Source organism: Suncus etruscus, chromosome 8, assembly GCF_024139225.1.
Source record: "Suncus etruscus isolate mSunEtr1 chromosome 8, mSunEtr1.pri.cur, whole genome shotgun sequence".
Classification (NCBI taxonomy): domain Eukaryota; kingdom Metazoa; phylum Chordata; class Mammalia; order Eulipotyphla; family Soricidae; genus Suncus; species Suncus etruscus.
In genome coordinates, this window is record NC_064855.1 from 36,588,343 (window position 1) to 36,604,001 (window position 15,659).

A 15,659-nucleotide genomic window follows, 5' to 3' on the forward strand; every position below is an offset into this window, starting at 1 on the left:
AAAGAATGTGTATCCAGGTTTCTGAGGATGGAGTGCCCTATATATATATCTACTAGGCCTCTTTCTTCCATTTCTCTTTTCAGGTCTAGTATATTTTTGTTGGGTTTCCATTTGGTTGACCTATCAAGTGTTGACAAGCCTATGTTGAGGTCTCCCACAATTATTGTGTTATTATTGATATCCTTCTTCAGATTTGTCAACAATTGTATTAAATAATTTGCTGGTCCCTCATTCGGTGCGTATATGTTTAGGAGAGTGATTTCTTCTTGCTGTACAAATCCCTTGATTAGTACATAATATCCATCTTTGTCCCTTACAACTTTTCTGAGTATAAAGTTTGTGTCATCTGATATTAGTATGGCCACCCCCGCTTTTTTCAGGGTGTTGTTTGCTGGAATGATTTTCCTCCAGCCTTTGATTTTGAGTCTATGTTTATTCTGACTATTCAGGTGTGTTTCTTGTAGACAGCAGAAGGTTGGCTTCAGTTTTTTGATCCATTTCGCTTGCCTCTTAACTGGTGCATTTCGTCCATTGACATTGAGATAAATAATTGTCATGGGATTTATTGCCATCTTTGTGTAGAAGTTTGGTGTGTTTTTTTGTTCTGTATTGTCTTTAGAATAGATCTTTCAGTATTTCTTTTAAGGCTGATTTTGAGTCTGCAAAGTTTTTGAGCTGTTGTTTATCTGTGAAGCCATGTATACATCCTTGAAACTTGAAAGTGAGTTTTGCTGGATGCAGTATTATTGGCAAAGCATTTATTTCATTGAGTTTTGCCACTATATCCCACCACTGCCTTCTGGCCTTGAGTGTTTCTGGTGACAGGTCTGCTGTAAATTTCAAGGATGCTCCCTTTAATGTAATTTCCCTTTTCGATCTTGCTGCTTGCAGTATTCTATCTCTATCTGTGGGTTTCATCATGGTGACTAATATGTGTCTTGGGGTGTTTCTCCTGGGGTCTTTTTTAGCTGGTATTCTTCGGGCATGCAGGATTTGGTCACATGTTTTCTTTAGCTCTGGTAGTTTCTCTGTGATGATGTTCTTGACCATTGATTCTTCCTGAAGATTTTCTTCTTGGGTCTCTGTGACTCCAATGATTCTAAAGTTGTTTCTGTTGAGCTTATCAAAGACTTCTATTTTCATCTGCTCATATACTTTGAGTAACTTTTCCATTGTATGATCATTTGATTTAAGGCTTTTTTCCAATCTCTTCTGCTGTGTAAAGTTGTTATGCATCTCATCTTCTAAAGCGCTAATTCTATCCTCAGCTGCTTTTAACCTGTTGGAAATCTCATCCATTATGTTCTTTAATTTGTCTACTGAGTTTTTCAGACCTGTTATCTGACCTCATATTTCAGTTTGGAGTTTTCTGGTTTCTATCTTCATATTCTCTTGATTTTTATTAGTGTTCTGATTTATACTTTCTTTGATTTCTGTGAGCAACCTCCATATTTCTTCTCTAAACTCCATTTCTGAAAGACTGCTTAGGTAGTTGGCCATTGTTGGGTCATCAGAGTTTCCATCTTCATTCTCTATGGTTGAAGTTGGTCTGCGTAGTCTCCCCATTGTCACACTTATGCTGTGGGTTTTTCTACGTGTTGTGGTGGTACTCATTGGCTAGGTGGAGTGCGTGGTCATAAAGCGAAGTGGAGCAGCCGCGCTCCTCTGCTTCTACCTCTTATAGGTGGGCTTAAAAGGGCCAGCAGAGTCAGCTTTATCCACAACTCCGGCCCCCAAACACTCACCTCAACCGAGGCAAGCCATCAGGGGATGAATGCCAGAGAAGATCAAAGTTCCCAGGTTGATGCAAGCCCGGGGAAGCCCCAAAATGTCTGCCAAGCTTAAGGGGCCCAGCAAAAGTCTCTTATCCACAACTCCAGCCAAAAAGACACACCTCAACCGAGGCACGCCTTGAAGAAATTAATGCCAGAGAAGATCAAAGTTCCCAGGTTGATGCAAGCTGGGGGAGGCCCCAAAATGTCTGCCGAGCCTAGGGGGCCCAGCAGTCAGCTTTTTTTGCAACTTCGGCCCCCAAACACTCACCTCAGCTGAGGCAAATCATCAGGGGATGAATGCCAGAGAAGATCAAAGTTCCCAGGTTGATGCAAGCCCGGGGAAGCCCCAAAATGTCTGCCGATAAAACTCTTTAACATACCCTTTATCTCTATATTATGCCTTCTTGTAGGACCTAAAGCACATGACCAGCCAGACCACCGAAACAACTGTGACCTACAGATTTATACTACAGGGCCTAAGTATCGAACATGTTCAAGCAAACTAACATGTCTTTGCTCTTTTACCCTCTCTTCCTATAAGTTCATATTTTTGTTGTTGTTGTTGTTTGATTGTTTTTTATTTTTCTCTCTTCTTGTCTCCCTCTTCTTCTACCTTCTCCTCCTTATTATCATCAATTCAATCCATGTCAAATAAAAACTACACAGTTACCTCCTCTATAGGAAAGGAAATCTGATATATAGGGTGCTGCGGACAATACGGTATATAGATAGACCTCACTAACACAATGATTAGTACTTGAGACACGAAACCTGTACATATCCAAAAGTTGATCTGTTTCTTTTTCTTACAAGTACTATACTTACCTATCTTTCTGTATTCAGTGCATCTCTTCCCCTCCCCACCTCTCTTCATTAATATATACCTAAGCTAAATTGTATGTTTACATGTGGGCAGGAACACACAGAGATAGTAATCCTCCTTAAGAGACAAACCTAAATCACAAACAACCCATACCTATACCCTATATAATCACTCCCACGTACTATTTCCCTCTCCCTTCAGAAATTCGAATATCCCTTCACCCCTCAATCCCATCCCTGATATCCCCACCATATTAAAACTCTTCACCCTCAGTTCTTAATCCATTAGGCACCAAGACCAACTTCCTACCCCAATGAACCAGTGCCCAGTATCCAAGTGAAGAGACACCCACTCAAACTCATACTTCATTCCCGGAAAGAAAATATAACCAACACCCCAACTGACTCATGCAGTGTGGCCCTCCTAATCACCTCTCCCTAATGTGGACTGTGGCTTGATACTGGACCTAGCTCCAAAAGGACCCCCACTGCAAGAACTCTACCCAAGACCTCCCTGCTTAGAGCCCACACCCCACAAGGAAATCTCAAAAGACAATGGGGAAGCGTATACTTGCATCATAAGTATAAGACCTATATAACACTACCTCTTATCTTGTTTTTTTCCCAAATGTAATCTCCTGTATCACTTTCTCCCTTTTACTTTGTTTTTATTTTCTTGTTTGTCTTGTTTTTTATTAGTTTTGTTTTAGTTTTTGTTTTTAGATTTGATTTGTTTTTGCTTCTTTTGGGTCACACCTGGTGGTGCTCGGAGGGTGCTCCTAGCTCTATGCTCGGAGGTTGCCCTTGGCGGGCACGGAGGACCATGTGGGATGCTGGGATTTGAGCCGCCATCCTTCTGCAGAAAGGACAAACGCCTTGCCTCCATGCTATCTCTCTGGACCCACTTTATTCCTTTAATTACGTCTTTTATTTAATTTTTTTTAAAAAAGAAACTTTTTTCTTTAGATATGTGTGAGCATATATATTTTTAGTTTTTGTCATGTGCTTGTTTTCTTCTCTCTCCACCCCCAAATCCATCAGTAATATAATGTAGCACCACTTCCTGCAAAGGCATATTAAAAACAGGGAAATTTTACATGTAAAAACTAGCTCTTATCTACTAGAGATAAAAACTCATACTTTTTTACAACACAGGGGCATCTCCCACCTTGAACGTATGTCATGTGGAACCAATTTAGACCCCAGGGAATTAGGCACTGACTGTCCAGCCTTGACTCCTGGATCCCAGACATAGAAACGACAGAGTTCTCCACAACAGCTCCAGGAACCAAATCCTCTCTGGGGCATCCAAAATGCTGCTCTGACACCAACATGTGCCAGTTCCAAATTGATAACCTGACAACGAGGAAATGGGAACAACTTGATCTAAGAGCATGTTGTCCTTCCTCACCAGCCAATGATAAGACAAAATCAAAAGACATGTCACCCTTTGATCTGTGCAAAAGCCAAGATCGCTATCTACAGATGACTGGTTGTTACAACCAGAACTGGACAGTACGCACCCCGGGACCAACAATAACAACAACAAAAAGTTCTAGCCTACCTTTTGCTCTACGATCTGTTCAACAAACAAGATTTCCACTTCCAGAGGTCTGACTGAAACAATCGCAATTGAACGGTCTTCATAACTGAACAAAAGACTCTATCTCAGGCTCCGTCCTAGGAGCAGCACAAAACCACCAACTACAGAAGATGGATTAAAACGACACTGAAGAAGCAGAACTGCTAGAACCACAAAGAAAGACTATATAAGCTCCATTCCTTGATCTGTACAGACACCAAGATCTCTAGATACAGAGGTTGGATTTTACCATCCATGATGAAGCAGAAATCTTCCATATACCAAAAAGCACCAAGGGGAGAGTAAATGATCTTGCAAGGAGTCTATAGTTAATCCCATGACAGTATATTTCAGGGGTCGAGAAACCCTGTTCTCCTAGGCCAAGGGAATTCCCTCTATAATGTCCCCAATAGTTACTGTGCCTATGCAGGGGGAAAAAAGACAAAAAAAGCACAAAATAATCCTTTTATACACATATATATTTATTGATTGATTGATTTTTTTGACTTCTTTATTTTGGTGTAGATATTAAAGTTGATGTCTCCAATTTTATTTTGTTTTATCTTTCTCTTTCTTTTTGAACTCTGGCATGGTTTGATTTCAGGACCAAGACTATTGTGTGGTGCTTGTTTTTATTGTTGTAGTGCTCACTGGATATTTTATTTGATATTTCTTTCTGTATTGTTGCAGTGTTTCAATTACCTTTTTCCTGTCCTCTCTCAAACTGAGGTTGAAAGCATCTAGAAGGACTTTGCCCATTTTTAGCTTTTTTGATTTTTTTTATCTCATTCTATTGCTTTTCTTTCCTTCAAACAAAACCACATAACTCGAACTATATAGCTCTGCCTCTCAAATAGAGGGGGAAACAAGGGAGGGTACCAGGACCAAACAGATATATGATCACTAATAGTAAGCTAGACAGAGAGGGGTCCACTTACTCTAGCAGCCCGGGGGGTGATGGTGGGGGATATGGGTTGCAGGAAGGGAACGGGGGTAGGGGGAGGATAAATTTGGTGGTGGGTATTCCCCTGATTCAATGTTAATATGTACCTAAAATACTACTGTGAAAGAGATGTAAGCCAATATGGTCAAAATAAAAATTAAAAAAAAGAAAAAAGAAAATAGCCGTGTGCTGAACTACAAGGAAATAATTCAGATCTCAGATAGTTGGGAATCTGGAGTTCAGATCACAGCACCCACAAATATTTTTTTTAAAAAATGAATAAACAAGGGAATTCACATGTTCTGGTAGACAGGACACTAGTTATATAAAATCAAATTCAAACAGTTCCTCAATCCTCATGGATGAAGAACTAATGCAATGTCCACAGAAATTAGACAGTCACTAGAAGAACAATTCAATCAATTGAAATATGAACTGGTCCAGAGAATCAAAGAGTCCATATAAATGGAATCAAATAACTTTATAAAGTACAATAGCAAGCCACAACAACAAAATTCAACATACAGAGGACCTTACCACTGATATTGCGACAAAAAAATGGCCATCACCAAGAATGAAGTGACAAAAGAAAAGAGTGAAAATGAATGGCAGAGAATGTAACAGTTGAGAAAGATAATAGCAAGAGGAACAATCCTCGAATCATATGAATACCAGAAGGAGAGCAAAAGGAGTAGGGGGAAATGGTTGGCGGAAGAACTTTCCTAATCTCTGAAAAGAGGTTCCCGCACAGATTCAAGAGGCCCAAATAGTACCAAACAAAATAAACTGAAAGCAACACCAAGATGCATAGTAATCAAGATCATAAAATTAAAAGACAAAGTCAGACTACTTAAAGAGAGGAAAAATCAAAACGAAACAAAACAACCTATGAATAACAACAGACTTTGTATATGATATTTTATAAGCCCCAACAGACTGGACTGACAACTTCATAGTATTGAGTGAAAAGAACTTCTAGCCTAGAGTTCACTAAGCTGCAAAGCTATAATTTAATCTTGAGGGAAGGATAAGAACATTTTTAGACAAATAGGAATTGGAAGCATTTACAACAATGAAACCAATCCTCCAAGAATTAGTGAAACATTACATATAAAAGCATACTTTTAAAAAAAACATCAAGATTCCACACACACACACACACAAATGGCAATATATCATTAATCTTTCTTAATGACAATGGACTAAACTCTCTCCTATTAAAAGGCACAGAATAGCTGAATGAATCAGGAAAGAATAACCATTCATCTCCCACCTATTGGAAACACACCTAAACTTAAAGGATAAACTCAACTTTAGAGTGAAAAGAGGGAAAACAATCATACAATAAAAACCTGGGGGCAAAAGTGATAATACAGCAGGGAGAGCACTTACCTCACATGCTGCTAACCCATGTCTGATCCATGGCATCCTATATTGTTCCTTGAGCACTGAGTGCAGATCTAGGAGTAATCCCTGAGTACTGCCAAAACAAACAAACAAACAAACAAAAAAACAAAGGACAAAAAGCTGAGACAGTCATACTTATATTATTACATCAGACTGAATAGTTTTATTTTGAGAAATATGAGAGAGAGAGAGAGAGAGAGAGAGAGAGAGAGAGAGATATTTAAGGGAAAACAGGCATCTTCACATAGGGAAAGCCTCAAGTACACATTCAGATTGAAATGAGGATAACACCCAAAGTGGAGAATGCTATAAAGTAAAAGGAAGGAATAATTAACCTCAGAATGAAATGCACCAAGAAAATTTCTCTTTGTTTCTAATCATTCTTGGAGCAGAGTAGGAATACTGTCAAAATTTTCTTACAGTTGTTGGGAATCCAGGCTTTGGTGCACTCTTCAGATGATATTTTTCCCAATAATATACTTGTTTAGATTAGTCCATATTGTATGCAAGACGTTTCTGTATTTTTAATCTCCTAACAAGTTGCTTAAGATGCTTTTTTATGGCCTGCCATCAATCATTAAACCAATATAGTTTAGTCATTTTTGATGAGCTATTTTCAATCTTTTGCCACTACAGAGTGCTAGAATAACCATATGCACTGAGGATTTTTGCAAGTGTGTGCAGTTATTCAGATAAATCCCTAGAAGTGATATTACAGAGCCAATGGATCTGTGTTTCTATTATGGATGATATTACTCAAGTCATTCCATTATGTATTCGAATGCCTAAGTTCTTTAAAGTCTCAAAGCCTTCCACAGTGTTTCCTATTACTACTTTTAAAATATTTATCAAATTTGGGCCCGGAGAGATAGCACAGCGGCGTTTGCCTTGCAAGCATCCCATCCAGGACCAAAGGTGGTTGGTTCGAATCCTGGTGTCCCATATGGTCCCCCGTGCCGGCCAGGAGCTATTTCTGAGCAGACAGCCAGGAGTAACCCCTGAGCAACGCAGGGTGTGGCCCAAAAACAAAAAAAAAATATTTATCAAATTTACAGATTAAAAAATAGCACACCAGGACCAGAGATATAGTGCAGAAAGCAGGGTACTTACTTGCTGTAGCTGTCTGTGGCATTTGAAACCTTGATTTTAAATCTGTGGCATCTTATACCATGCCCAGCTGGGAATAGCTTCTGCTGTGACCCTGGAAACAAACAAAACCAATAATAAACCCACTAACCAGAAATCAAGAAAGCAAATGAAAAAGGTGATATGTGGTAGTGTTATTTTGCTTTTCTTTTACTGTGAATGGAGGTGAACATATACATGAATGCTTAAGAACTATTGGTATTTTATTTTCTGTAAATTTACTTATATTGTTGTTATTTTATTTTTTATCAATATATTATTTCATACTGCTCGTTTGTATGATTTCTGAAGAGAAGACCACTCTCCATTGGTCCATTGATAGAGGGAGGTTGACACTGGTGGTGAAAAGGGCCCGAACTTATCGTGTATCTGAAATTCAACTATGAAGGACTCTGTAGATCACAATTGTTTCAATAAAATAAAATAAAAAAAGACCAGTATAATTGCATTTTTGCTGTACCTAAATGTTCTCTGGAATTACTCCTGTTCATGCGCTTAGGTATCACTCCTGACAGCCTCATATGGCATGCCAAGGATCTAAACCAGGTAATTTACGTTCAAAGAAAGCACCCTACTCTCTGTATTATCTTTCCAGCCCCCAAATTCTTACTATTTTTTTTTCTCTAAAGCTTATATTTTCTTCCTGCTTGTTTCAACGTTTTGTCTTTCCCTTTGATTTTTCTACATTGTAGTCATGGAATATAGTCTTGAAAATAATAGGCAGTGTGGATTGTTGATATTTCTCTGGTTTAGTATTCCCTAAACTTCTTATATTTGTGACTTTGTGTCCATCACTTACTTTGAAAAAATTGTTTATTAATTAAAATATTCCCTTTTACATTTATCTTCTTTAGTAATTTATGTGGATATTATACTTCTCTTATTTGTACACACATGTGCAATGTGTGTGCATGCATGTATTACCACAATTGACAGTATACAGGGTTTACTTCTGGCTCTGTGATTATTCCTGGTGGGGCTTGAGGAACCATATGTGATGCTGGGGATTGAACTCAGAAGGGTTTATGCAAGGCAAGTATTCTATCCACTGTACTATCTTTCTGGTTCCATATTATTTCTTATGTAATTATCCTAGTTTTTTTTTTGATAATCTATGCTTTTCCCCTTTTAATTTTATTTAAATCTTTAAATTTTTTAAAGAAGTTTTTATTGACATATGCCCAAATGCATCAAAGGCATTCTGGTATACTAAGCACTGACAGAATTAATCCCTGAACACAGAGTCAGGAGTAAACCCTGAGCACTGCAAATTCTCAACAATATCTGAGTCTAGGTTGGGCAACACCAAGGTCAAAGCTTAATGTTAATTCTGTGTAAAGGATCACTTCTGGTGGGATCAGGGGCCCATATGGGTATTAAGGAGTAATGATGATATAATTTCTAGTCCTAAGTTTAGTTTCAATGTTTGTTTATCTTTTAGTTGTTCATTTAATAACTTTTTAGGAGGAGCATACCTGGCAGTGCACAGGGTTTATTCCTGGTTCTGTTCTCAGAGAATATTCTTGATAGGGATCAGGATCACATGTTAGAACTTGGGTCTCTCATGTTCAAGGCAAGCACTTTACCCACTGTACTCTCTCTGGCCCCTCCTTTTTGTTCTCTTTATTTGGTGTTTTGTTATTAGATTAAATTTTTTGGTATGACTTGAAATTTGTTGAAAGCTGGACATGATGTAGTGAGTAAAAGTGAATGATTTAGACCTTTAGTGTAAGGTTTTATATTTATTTGGCTAGAAGATAGAATGTGTTTTCTGTTGCTGTGGTGTCAGAAACTAAAATTTCCTCTGGTGTTCTTGTTTTTGTGTCTCCTGTTTGGGTTACCCTAGAGACTCCTTAAATAGGGTCTGAGTCTTGAAGTTATTGTAGCTATAATCTTTTTTAGTACACATGAGTCTTATGGAAGCAGTGCTGAGGTCTAAAGACAGGGTAAATATTTTATTGCAGAGTTTTGTTTTCATTTGGTTTATTTGTGTTTATTTTGAAAGGGCACACCTGTGGGACCCAAGGCATACTCCTGGCTCCGTGCAAAGGGATTGTTCCTTGTGGTGATCAGAGGACATTCTGGTGTACTAAGCTCTGTATTATCTTTGATATTTTTGTTGTTCTTAGGTGACATCTGTCTTTAGTAGGCCCAAGTTGGTTATTTCCCTTCTTTTGGAATTAATGCTAAAGAGGGTCAGAGTTGGAGATTTCCTTTCTCCTAAATTGACTGAATGCTGCTAAAATAGTATATACCTTGATGGCAGGTTTAGTTAAAGAGAAAAGAGTTTATTTTATTTTATTTTATTAAAACCATTGAGATTAACAAAGTCCTTCACAGTTGGGGTTCAGGCACAAGGCAAGGATGTTCATTGTCTCCATTCTTATTCAACATAGTATTAGAAGCCATAGCAATAGCAATCAGGCAAGAAAAGAAAATCAAAGGAATCCAAATGGAAAAAAGAGGAAGTCAAATTGTCTCTATTTGCAGATGACATGATGATATATATCAAAGACCCTAAAGAGTTCACAAAAAGCTCCTAGAAACAATAAACCAACATGGCAAAGTGGCTGGTTACAAAGTCACTACACAAAAGACAATTGAATTCCTTTATACAAATAATGACTCAGAGGAGAAAGAGATCGAGAGCAGAGTTTTTGGTACATTTCAGGAGAGATTCTTTTCTCTCCTCTCATGGATGTAGAAGGGAATTCTTTTGAGTTTCTCTCAATGATGAAATGAAGGAGCTCTTTGGAAGTATCTTTTAGAAAAAAATATATAATCCTTAAGATTGTCCCCTTCAGAGTTTTATTTTATTGGGCCACAGCTGGCAGTGCTCAGGTGTCTTTACTCTGTGTTCAGAAATTACTCCTGGTGGGGCTCAAGGGACCAAAAAAAGTGTGGGGGTGTGTGTGGCAGGTTTTTTGTTTTTGTTTTTTGCATAGGGGCAGTAAATCTTGGGAATGGTTTGCAGCAGTCAGGGATTCTCAAGTTGAGAGTCTCTGGAGCTGAATCCGAAAGCAAGTAACAGTTCACAGTGAGGGGAGATGGGAAAAAAAGGGCCCCATAAAGTGAGTTAGCAGAAGCAGTGGCTGCAACTTCTTCCTGGTGGGAGACATGATAGACTGGAAGGTGACCTTTTGCTTTGGGAGCCCCATGACAGCTTGCTGTGGCAGGGGGATGGTTCTGGTTCCCAAGGAGTTAAAAACTGAGGGTAAAAAGGTTAAATAGGGAGAGATAACAAACTAGGGTTGAGAGGGTGATAGAATAGAAGAGAATTTGTAAGGTGGTAGAAGGGGGAGGAGGAGAGATGATATATAATACAGACTATGTACAATATAGACAGGGATTATGTACAATACAGGTTAGGCAGACATAGAAGACATAGAGGATTCCATTACATACACACAAAAGAAAAAAAAGAGAAAAGAAAGGAAGGAAGGAAGGAAGAAAGAAAGAAAGAAAGAAAAAAGAAACAAGAAAGAAAAAGAAAGAAGAGTACAGCAAAAAGATAATTTGTGAAAATTATTGTATCTTGCAGTTGAGTCATTAAGTCATTATCAGAAGGTTTAGTAAGCACTTGTTGCTAGTTAGTGATTCTGTTACTTTTTTGTTTCTAAACATTAGGTGGCTTCAGATACACATTGGCTTCTAAATTGGTGTGCTCCTATCGGGATGCCAGTATTAAACAAAAATGAAGTTCTGGCACAGATGCAAATGTGGTTGCATGGTCCAGGAATTCCAACTGTTATTGCTGATACTATGGCTTTTGTGAGGTGTGTTTTAATTGCAAGGGCTTCTTGAAGTATGAGAAGGCAGGGGTAAAGTACCACACTTTCATTCAAAAAAAGTTCTGGTGATGTAAGCCCAAATATCAGCATATCTGGAGTTCTAGTCAGACTGGTGCCTTTGCATAGAGCTGTAGAGTGGTGAAGCTGTCCCTTACAAAACTATGATTGTTGGTTTGAGTACAGTAGGCATGGCTTTGGCAGGGTAGGTACTTGGCCCACTCTTGACTTTCAGATACCAGATTTCTAATACTTTTATGGTTTCCCTTTATATATGCAGATATGTACTTTATTTAGGTTTAACTTTCCTGTCAAAACATACCACCTTTTTTCCTAGTTTTCAATTCCTTTGTTTCAATTGTACTTATGTTCATTTTGTTTTGTTTTGCTTTGTTTTTGCTTTATACCTGGAGGTATTCAGAGGTTTTTCCTGGCTCTGCACTCAAGAATTTCTGCTGGTGGGCTTAGGGGACCATGTGAGATGATAGGGATCAATCCTGGGTCTGTCATGTCCTAGGCAAATGCCCTTATGTCTCCAGCTCTTATGTTAATTTTTCCTCAGAATTTATTACTATGTATTAAGCCCAACATGAATTTGGTCTATTTATATTCTGTATTATTACTTATTATCTTTATTTACACACTCAAACATTGTTTTAATTTACCTTATACTTAAACATAGTATATAACTTGTCACCTTTATATTTTTATTTCAATTTCCAACTTTGGGAACCAATTAAAAATTTCCTGAGCTATTGAGCACAAGGGTTAGGGGTGAGTGTAAGTACATGGTCTACGCTTTTAATCAATCACCAACACCACAGCCCTCGAATACTGTTGGGTGCAGCACAGGTGGCTCTGGAACACCCCAAAGAGGGCAAGATGACCCTTAGCATATCTCCAGCCTAATTGACTGAGTATTATGACCAGTGACCTGGAATCCTTGAGTATTTATTACGAGACCCCCATAATTTTTTTCATAAAAAGCTAATTATGTTTATATTTCTTTTGTTTTGGGAGCCATACATATGCTCACGGGTGACTCCTGGCAGTGCTTGTTGAACCATATATGATGCCGGTGATCAAACCAGAGTAGATTGTATATAAAAAAACACTTTAAATCCTGCTGTCTCTTTGGCACCCTTTCCCCAATTTCTACATTGTCTTTAGTATTAGTATTAGTGTTTCTAATAAAAAAGATTTGATATTTTATGTGATCATGTTTTCAGATTGCTGAGTGATGGCAAATATACAAATTGAATTACTCTCTTATCACATACCTTTCCATTTGTACATTTCAAAATAATTTATTCTTTTTTGGGGGAGCACACTTGGTGATGCTCAGGGGTTATTCCTGGCTATGTGCTCAGAAATCGTTCCTGGCTTGGGGGACCATATGGGATGCCGAGGGAAGTGAACTGTGGTCTGTTCGCGTGCAAGACAAATGCTCTACTGCTGTGCCACTACTCCAGCCTCAAATAATTTATTCTTGGAAGACTTAAAAATCATTCCTGAGGACTAGGGAGAAGCAAAGGGCTGGAGTGCATGTCCTGCACAAGGAGGTCTTAAGGTAGATTCTGCTGGACCTGAGCATTGAGCACTAAACCCTAAGTCCCTATCCCTTCCCTCACTAGTTGATGGGAACATGAGGGTGCTCCTGAACACCCTAAATACTGCTTGAGTGTTGCCTATTCTTTCAAATGGTTTGCATAATTTTGCCAGTTTGTCCCTTGGAATCTTTTTTCTTTAATTCCAAGTTGTAACTGGGATTTTTTTCTTCATTCTGAATTTTCTTTTTCGGTGTGGTCCTCAGGTGGTGAGGAATGTGAGGAACCAGAACATGTGAGGAACCAGAACAGAGTACTTCTGGGGTCCTTTAGGCCCAGGGAATCATCTAGGCCACCCTAAAAGTGCTAGGAGCCTCTAGGACTGCACCTAGCACTACTTAAGGGACCATGTGGAGCTGACCAGGGTGGGTAAATGAAAAGCATAAACCTTGCTTTTATACTATTTCTGGCCCCTTCTGCTACCATTGAATAATTATATATATATATATATATATATATATATATATATGCAGGTAGATCATTGCTATATATTTAGTCTATGAAAAATCTATTTATCTATATATCCTTGGGGTCATATCTAGTGAGTACTTAGATATGGGTATAGACTTTAGGTCCTACTACTTGCAAGATACCTTAAAATATCATATACTGCCCAGTGGTTCCTGACTGTGAGAAACTGTAAGTGTTGCCTATGAGTGTTTTTTCACTGTCCTGTCTCCTGAACCTCTTGGGAGTGGGCCAAAAAGGGCCCAGAAAAATAGCTCTCCCAGAGGCTCATCCAAGAGCCGGAACACCAAGGAACTGTGCCCAACGATGAAAACCGGCTATTCGCAGTATTCTGCAGAAAGGAAAGTCCCCTGTTTGTGACGTCAGGCTGCGAATATCTATGCCCGCCCAGTGGTTCCCAACTGTGAGAAACTGTAAGTATTGCTGTGCGTGTTTTCCCACTGTCCTGCCTCCTAAACCTCTTGGGAGTGGGCTCTCCTGGAGGATCCAGAAGAGCATGGCTGCTCCACTTCACTTTGGGGATGCGCACTCTTTCTAACCAATGAACCCCACCACAACACGCAGATAAAACACACTACAAGCATGACAATGGGGAAACCTCACAGGCAAACACCATGCACAGAGAATGAAGATGATAGTGTGGATGACCTAAAAAATTCCAACCATCTGATTAACCTCTCGAATAAGGAGTACAGAATAGAAATAAGGGAGATGTTTGTAGAACTCAAAGAAAGCAGAGATCGATCTGAACAGAACACAAAGACAGCAATCAGAAAATGCAAAACTGAAATAACAGATCTGAAAAACATGGTAGCTCAACTGAAAACCTCAGTGGATGGCCTCACCAGCAGGGTAACAGCAGCTGAGGACAGAATCGATGTGCTGGAAGATATGATGCAGAAAAACTCAACACAGCAGAAGAAATTGGAAAAGAACCTTAAGAAAAACGATCAGGCAATGGAAAAAGTCCTCAAGGACTGTGAACAGATGAAAATAGAAGTCTTTGATAAACTCAACAGAAACAACATAAGAATCATTGGAGTCCCAGAGATCCAGGTAGGAGATCTACAGGAAGAATCAACTGTCAAAGACATCATCAAAGAGATACTCCCAGAGTTAAAGACTACATGCAATCAAATCCTGCATGCCCGAAGAGTACCAGCTAAAAGAGACCCAAAGAAAAACACCCCAAGACACATCCTCATTATGATGACAAATCCCACAGATAGAGATAGAATACTGAAAGCAGCCAGATCAAAAAAGGAAATTGCATTCAAAGGAGCATCCCTAAGACTTACTGCAGACATGTCACAAGAAACTCTCAAGGCTAGAAGATGGTGATGGGATATTGTGAAAAGACTGAATGAAAAGGGTGCCTCACCAAGAATACTGCACCCAGCTCGACTCATGTTCAGATTTGAAGGAAAGATACATAGTTTCATGAATAAACAACAGCTCAGAAACTTCACAGATGAAAAACCAGCCTTACAGGAAAAACTGAAAGGTCTACTTTAAGACAAGAGAGACCAACAAACACAGCAAACTTATCTACAAAGATGACAGTAAATCCTATGACAATCATCTCCCTCAATGTCAAAAGATAAATTCACCAACTAAAACAAAGAGTGGCAAAATGGGTCAAAAAGATAAATCCAACCTTCTGCTGCCTACAAGAAACACACCTGAATAGTCAGAACAAACATAGACTCAAAATCAAAGGCTAGAGAAAAATCATCCAATCAAACAACACCCTTAAAAAGCTGGAGTGACCATAATATCTGATGACACCAACTTTATACTCAGAAAATTTGTACGGGAGAAAGATGGACAGTATGTACTAATCAAGGGATATTTGCAACAGGAAGAAATCAGATTATTAAACATATATGCACCCAATGAGAGACAAGCAAATTATCTAATAAAATTACTGACAAATCTGAAAGAAGATATCACTAATAACACAATAATTGTGGGAGACCTCAACATGGCCCTGTCAACACTTGATAGGTCAACCAGACTGAAACCCAACAAAAACATACTAGCCGTGAAAAGAGTAATGGAAGAAAGAGGACTAGTAGATATATATAGGACACTCCACCCCCAAAAACCTGGATACACATT